Here is an 8,674-nt window from a genome sequence, read left to right as displayed (position 1 = left end):
ACCTTGAAGTGTAAATGCTGCTCATCTTCACATCGTTGTACTCTTGTATCCACTACCTTAAATCACCATATGCTGATCCCTTGTATGTCTTGAATCACTTTCAAGTGGTGAAGTTATTCCTTTATGTGTTGTGATTGCTTGCATCAAACCTGGAAAAGATAAAGAAACACTTTAAACCTTGGAAGAAAGATGAAACCTAAAGGTAGTTATGTTAGAAATTCAAAATTCAAAATCCTTGCATTCAAATCCACTTGATCATCATTGTGAAGTATCATTAGCAATTGCTCCAAAAATCTCTCTTTTATTATTCACTTAGGAGGTGAGTGGTAAGGAAGGCTGTAAGAGGGTAGGCTAAGGGGAGTAGAAGGGTAAGGGGGTGCTGTGGGAAAGGAAGGTGGGTAAGGTTGAGTAGGCTAGGATGGGATTGAGGTTATGAAGAGTAGAAAGGAAGGTGGGTTGGGATAGGATTGGGGTAGTGGAAGGGTAAGAGATGTGAGATGTGGATTAGAGGATGTAGGAAATGGTAGTTGGGAGGTATAAGGGATGGAAGAAGAGTATGAAGTGGGTTTGATGGAAGGAAGGGTAGTAAGGATGAAACGAAGGAAGGGTGTAGGGAAGGGAAGAGAAGATGGAAGGGCTGTAGGAGGAGTGAGATAGAAAGTCGGAAGGGTGAAGGGGAGATGGCAATGGTAGGGAATGGAAATGAGAGCGATTGGGCTTGAGCACCTACATGCAATGCTGGAAGAAGTGGAAGTTAAAAGGGAAGTGGAAGGAAGGATTGCTCTTTTGCTTGGGTATTGGGAGTGTTAGGTTGCACATTGGAGGGGTCAATGGAAGTGATGTCAATGCCATGGTTGAGCAAAGGAAGTGTTGTCAATGCCTTAAGTCGCTGATCTAGGCAATCAAAGGAAGTTTTCATGCCTTACCAAATTTAGCATTTCATCCTTGATTTTACAAGCGAAAGATGATCAAATGGAATGATCATCATGAATCATTCATTTTCTAAGCTTTGAGAACTAACTAACCTCACCTCATCCTAAAGAGAGAGAGCTGACTTGATTACCTCTTAGCCACTTAAGATACTACACCTCTTACAAATGAAAGGCTAATAGCTAAAGACACGATGACTGATCTAGAAAGCAGAAAAAAGTGGGGGTCACCATTTGCAATGGGGCAATGTGTGAAATGGTCACAACAGGTCCCTTTGATCAATGCTCAAGCATGAGTTTGGGAGTTCTCCAGTAGCTTGGCTAGACCAAAGTGAGCTACCTTTTGTGTTCATTCTTCCATCCAAAAGTATATTAGTGCACTTTATATCTCTGTGTATGATTGGCGGATTACAACCTTGATGCAAGTATACCAAACCTGAAATAATATAAAACTGATACCCTAAGCCTACTTAAAGCCAATCAAGTAAAACAATCCTAATATGCATACAATAGATGCTATCAATTAAATTACCTTTTGGTGCTTGGAGAGAAATGTTGAATCTGGCACTTTAATCAAGTGATTTGTTCAGTTTGGGTGTCCCTGTCGGTAGCATTTAATCATCTTAGTGACTTTTGGGTGAATTCTGTTTTAGTGTTATATATTGTGAAGTTGAAAAATCTTTTTTCCATATAGATGATCCTTCAACGTTCCAGATTGCATATATTCATATACTAGTGCTCCAACTGGTAGTTTAGAATAACCAATAAGATTGACAAGATTTTTATGATATAACCTGCAAAAGCAGATTTACCTGGCCACAAGAAGAATGTGAACAAAATGTCTTAGTGATGCATTTTGGCTGAGAATGAAATAAGAAAAAAAAAACTAAATCCTTATGGACAACAAACCTCGTTTTCAAATTCTTGTTGACCTTGATTGGAAGTGCTTGAAAGTATTTTAACTGCGACATCATAACCAGAAAGTGTACCAATGAATATCGAGCCATAGCCTCCCGTGCCAATCAATGTAGAATAATTATTTGTCAAAGCTTTAGCTTCCTTCGTATATTGTACCGCCAATCTATAATACTCCTTTACATGAATTTCATCTAGCAAGATGGTCAGTTTGAAACCTTGCTCAGTAATATACAGAATTCGAAGAATTTGAAGTATTTATTAGCATACCTCCATTGGTTTAAGGGATAAAAGATAGTAAAGGAGTACCTCCATTTGTTTCTTTCCCAATTAAATTGGACATGGCCAAGGCTTATGATAGAGTCAAATGGAGTTTTTTTCAAAATATTCTCTTAGCCTTTGGTTTTAGTGTAGAATGGGTTAGTTGGACTATGAGTTGTGTTACTTCTCCTTCCTTTTCAGTTATTGTGAATGGTGAACCTTTAAAGCCTTTTGGTGCTTCTAGAGGCCTTCGTCAAGGGGATTCGCTTTCACCTTACTTGTTTATTATTTTGGCTGAGGGTCTGGGCCATTTTCTAAAATTTTGCATTGCTCAGGGCTTGATTCATGGGTGGTAATGGGGCAATGGCTTGCCACTACTTTCACATCTCTAGTTTGTGGATGACACATCTCTTATGGGATTGGCTCGGTCTTTGGAAAGCTAATTCTTTTAGGCAAGCCTTGGATGTTTACCTTGTAGCTTCAGGTCATAAAGTTAATTAGCATAAATCCTTCATTTTCTTCTTCCGTACCCCTCAAGCAATTCAGAGGCATATTGTTGACATTCTGCGATTCTAGATTGAGTCTATTCGCTTTGTTTATTTGGGCATCCCTCTTACTGTTGGTAGACATCCCAAGTCCTCGTGACAGAGTTTGCTTCTGCATCAGAAGGTTAATCATTGGACTCACCGTTGGCTATCTACTGTTGCTCATTTGACTCTTTTAAAGTCGGTTATTCAAACTCTTCCTATATACAGGTGTTTTGTTCAGGCTGTTCCATGTATTTTCTTTGGGAATTTGATGCCCTCTCGTCAATTTCTTTGGAGGGGGAATTTATCGATTGCTAAATGGAGCCTTGTTAAGTGGGAAACTATGTGCAGACCTAAGAATGAGGGTGGCATTGGCTCATGTTTTGCTATCTTAAATGGGCAAGATCTTGCTGCTAAGTTATATTGGCATTGGTTTACTAGCCAAAATCAGCTCTGGGCTCCGATAGTTACCCTTAAGTATCTTCCAGGTGTTAATGTGTTTGACTTTGTTGGGAAGATGTTCTATGATTTGGAACACTTTGAAACTTGGGGCCCAGTTGGTAAAGAATGGTCTCTTTTGGATTTGTCATTTGGGATCTCAAGCTCTTTTTTGGTTAGATTCTTGGGATGGTCATCCTTCTATCCTTTCTACTCATCCCCACTTTTAGGTCCTTTGTGATGCCTTTATTGCTACTCGCTGGACACTATTGATCTTTATAAGGTTGCTTATAACTGTGGGTTGGCAGTTCTTTTTCGTTGGAAACATCCTTTTGATTGGGCTCTAGGAGTACTTGAGGAAGATAGGAGGGAGTTGGCTTAGATCCTGGAGTCTCGAGAGTGCTCTATCTTGGTTGGGAATGATGCTCTGGCATGGGCAAGCAGTGATTTGTCTGGAAAGTTTTCTGTTTTTGCAGGTTATGTTGAGTTGGTGCGGCAAACTTTTGGGGACATCCAGGTTCCTTGGTGGAAACAAGTTTGGTACAATTTGTCATGGCCCAAATGAAATTTTTTCTTGTGGTTGGTGGTCCACAATCAGTGCGTTACTTGGGATAATTTATGTAAGCGTGGTTTTCAAGGCTCCTCGATGTGTGTGTTGTGTCGTAACAGTGAAGAAACTGCCTCTCATCTCTTTTTCGAGTGCTCCTTCACTAGACATATTTGACACTTTTGGTGGGATGTGTGGATTTAAACTTGTTGGCATGTCTCTCCTTTGGGTGAGTTCTTTGTTCGATGGGGCAAGGCTCCTGTCAAGACTTCTTCTCTTCAGGTTGTTTGGACTGTTGACTCTTCTTTTATTATTTGGCATATCTATTTGGAGAGGAATCGTTGGATTTTTCAAGATGTGTTGTTGGGGGCTCACTACTTATGGTGGAAAATTCTCCATTCTTTGGGAGAAACTGTTTCGGTTAAATGTGACTTGTCGAAGACAATGGATCCCGATGATGTTATTTGCTATAACTATTTCCATATTCCTGCTCCACAAGGCAAGATTATGAGAAAAATATGTAGACACCCTCTTTGGAAGATAAATAGGGTGGGGAGGTGGAGTCCTACTCCGTAGGGCATTCTAAAAATCAACATGGACGGGTTTTCGCGGGGCAACTTAGGCCTTGTGGGTATTGGTGGAGTTGGTAGAGATAGCTTGGGGATTGTTCAGTTTATGTTTTATGTTTATAAAAGTTATCATACTAACAATTTGATAGAGGCTACTGTATGTTGTGGAGTGTGCTTGTGCTCTTGGATGGAGTAGGCTCATTTGTGAATTTGACTCGCAGGTGGTAGTGCATCTGCTGGCTTGACAACATTTTGAGGATGTTAGTTGGCAGTTAGTTGTGGTTGTTAATTAGATTCTTAATTTGTGTGTTTCTTTGGATTCAGTAACTTTCACTCATATCCACAGGGAGTGGAATGGTGTAGCTGATTGTTGGCCAAATAGGCTTTTGAGCACATCCATAATTGGAATTTTATGAATAAGGGACAATTACCTCTGGGCTTGTCTCAACAGTTAGATCATTTAGTGGATCTTGATAGGGCTATTTGATGCCCGTGCTCTGTACTTCTTCTTGTTTGAATAAATTCTAACCCCTCTTTTATGTTAAATTATGATATTCCTATCAACATGATTCAACTAATTAACTCTTAAAAATTAGATTTCTACCAACATGATTCTACTATTTAACTCTTAAAATAAAAAAAATTAGATTAAAAAAAAAACTTAGAAAAAGATGATCGCTGATATTTAGACAAAGTTATTAAATTGTTTAAGTCCAATGAGGCACATTGATATCACATACACTGAAAAAATCATATTTTTAATACTAAAATGTGCCCAACAAGAAAGCTAAAAAGATATTGAAAGAGCCAAAAAAATATTGTTTTCCAGAAAAAAAACATATATTTATTCTTATTATATCATAAAACATATACATACATCCGAACTTCTGCGCCCTACGAAGTCGGATGAGCTTCCCTTGTTGAGGTACACTCTGCAAAATCCTTGATCTTAACTTCGAGGGATCATACAAATCCTGTACTCCACTTCCATACAATCGGGTTAAGTAGTGTTAGTACTTTTACGAAAAATGAGTTCTAAATTCCGCATATCCACACTTCGGATGTTTGCAATTATTGGACCAAAGAAGTTAAAAAATCTGAATTCATTCTGTTGAAATAATCCATCCAAGCGTTCAAGATTTCAATCACCAGCTCAGATCCATTACAACCTCTTTTCTCATTCTTTGTATCCTGTCATATACAAATGCGAATTTATTGCACAATGAAGAATCTAAGATTTTATCCGCGGAATTATGTGAAATCAATTGTAATTGATGTGGTGCGTTTTGACTCTCTTTTTGGTGGGCATATACTCTGAAGAAGGTAGTTTTTGTATGTAATGAAAAGTGCAGACGTGAAGACAAGAACTAAGACCATTTTGCTGAGGTGTGGATTCTAAATTTCAATTTTCCGATTGTAATTAAAAAGCAGAATGAATGTAAAGAAACTTATATGATTTGATATATGAATACATAAATCATATTCTAGTCGTTTTTGTGTTTTATCTCCGTTTCTTCTGCACTCTGTTTTTGTTTATTTTCTCCTCTGCTCTCTCTTTCATGTGGTATCAAAGTTCAAGATTATAAGCCAACTTTAGTAGAATGTAGATTATGGAGCTAAAGTGTTATTCAGTTAGGTCTTCACAGTTAACGAGGCCCACAGTTAACAAGGCCCCTTAAGCACAAGCTTAGCGAATCCACAAATTCCTTAATTCAATAGCAAAAATCTATGATTATTGATCGATCACCACCAGAAGGAAACCGTGCAGCCTTAAGTACAAGTTTAAATCCAATCAAAATTCAACATCTATTATTTATTTTGGGAAATGATTTTAAAATACCGGTGTAGAGGTTGACTCTAGGTTATATTTCTTGTGTTATGGCCTAGAATAATTGTATTGGTAAAAGAAAATTCAAATAAGAGGCTCTAGTCATATAAGTTGAATGAAACATTTAATTATATTGATCAGGTTTTATGGATGAAAAAAAAAAAAGAATTATGAGATCTTCAAATGTCATTCTAATTAAAATCTAGTCATGCACTTTTCAAGACCATTGACAAACATATGATCTGAATGTATTTTTCATTAATGATTTGAGTACCCTATGTTATATTGAGTTAAAATGCAAATCGACCATGGTAAGCTATTCTATTTAAAAATGTGATGCTATCTTTAATATCAAAATAGTCTGACCACTTTATGGCCACTTTATATTTTTCCATGAAATAGGTTTCAAATTGCAGTAACTTACTTCTTGAAGAGTGGACTAAATAATTGTAACTAAAGATACTAGTTTTTTCTATTGAAGGAGTGGTAAATTTCATAATCATACTAACTAATTTATCTCAATAATTGTATTAAGGAGTGGTTAATTTCTTATACTTGTACAAAACTAATTTGTGACTTCTCCAATGAACATTTGTTAATTAGGTTTGAATGTGCCCTTATCTAGTTCATAAGAATCTTCTCTATCATAAATCATTAGGATTTTGGTTAAGCCATTAAAGTCTTTTCCCGAATTTACTGATTAATATAATTTACTAATTAATATGAATAGTTTAGTAAACGTGTATTGTTTTGATTTAATGGTAAACTATTTTTTATTGATTAGTGTGAATAGATTAGTAAATGTGTATTGTTTTGCTTTAATGGTAAAGTAGTCTTTAGTTACATTTTTTTTAGTATGTTGAATTTTGTGTAATTAGATTAATAAATGTTTATTGTGTTGATTTAATTGTAAACTAGTTATTAGTTTTGATTTTTTTTATGTTGAATGTTGTGTAACTTATTATAAAAACACGATTCTAGACTTTCTAGATTAGTAATGCCAAATATACTTTTGAAAATGTGGTTCATGTGTGAATATCATAATATTCATTATAATTTCCACCCTCTTTTCAATTCAATCATTTAGCAAACTCTCTTATCACCTAACTTATCTTAAACATCAACTAATATTAATATAAATTATATTTATTAAGGAAACATACTTAAATATATATTTTGAAATATTTTTTTGTTATAATATATTATCAAATTGAATATATAACTATATTTTTTAGTGATTAATATTATATAAATATAACACTAAAATTATGGAAACAATTAGCACCTCATATAAGGTAGACTATTCCTAATGAAGAAATAAATGTTTAACTCTACATGATTTGTTACTATTTATTTAGTGACTTCTAAGAGTTAGTTATGGAGAACCTAAATTTGGTAGAGTCGTCTCAAGAAGGAAAATGATGATCATATAAGAGCATACTTTGAGGAAGAGTGAAGAGACAATTGTATCAACTAAACATTTGCAATTGCCAGTAGTGACCAACAACTAAGGTGCCTATTTGAAGAAAAAATGCATACTGCTTTCATCTAATTGTTGTGTTATATTTCTACTTATAATCATGCTATTCTTACTAGTTTTAGATCCTTTTTTACTAAGAAAAAAAATGCGAGTAGAGTGTTTATTTTATAATTTTTGTCAGGCATGGAAAAATATAGATTAAAATAATTTTGAGACTATTATGAAGCTTTTGATGCATAATTACCTTTAATTGTTTTTCCTTTTTTAATATGTTTCTGTTAGGAATAACAAGGAAGGAAAACTAAGAGGAGGGGGTGAATTAGTTTTCATCAGATTAAGTATCTCAACTATAAAAATAGATCTGATAAACTATAGCAATAATAAAGATAAGCAAATTAACAACACAACACACAACACAAAGATTTTTGACGTGGAAAACCTGGTTAAGGGCAAAACCATGGTGGAAACCTACCCATAGTAAGATGATACTCTGCAGTATTATGTGTAAATATTGCAATGGGGAACGCACATGCATTCAGGCACACTGCCTAAAGCTCACTGCTCAATAGATAATGGCTTGGAAGGCAACAACCCTCATAGAAGTCTCACTGACTTACAACAAGATTCAAAATATAGTCCAGAAGGAATGAACTGAAATAATAGAATCTACAAATGCCTGATGATAGTTCCGATTAAGCACAATTGTTTGCCTCACAACTCGAATCTCTCCTCAATTTCAACACCGAAGGATAAATCACTTGCTCCCACATACACCACATTCTGATAATGCAGATACAATTTCGATCCACAAATTACATGTCAACATCACCTATTTATACAATTCATCAACCTTGACAACAAGGTTGGCTAAATCCTAATCCTCAACTCACAATTACAAAGTTACATCACATGATACAAAGATCGACCACCAGACCGATATAATGATTTACATGACATAACATGAAACCAATTCAAATTCCCAAATGGCCCTCCATCAGAATTCATGCCAGATCAATCGCAACATTACACCACCAGAAATATCGCATAACATGAAAATCATCACCGGTTCATCAAAGTCACCAAAAACTCACACAACGATCAATACAGATCACCAAAATAAATAGGACACGATCAGGAAACACCAACAAGCATGTTAGAATCATCATTAACAGCTGCATCA

Source organism: Cryptomeria japonica, chromosome 7 (genome assembly GCF_030272615.1).
Source record: "Cryptomeria japonica chromosome 7, Sugi_1.0, whole genome shotgun sequence".
Taxonomy (NCBI): Eukaryota; Viridiplantae; Streptophyta; class Pinopsida; order Cupressales; family Cupressaceae; genus Cryptomeria; species Cryptomeria japonica.
This window is presented reverse-complemented; position numbering follows the sequence as displayed.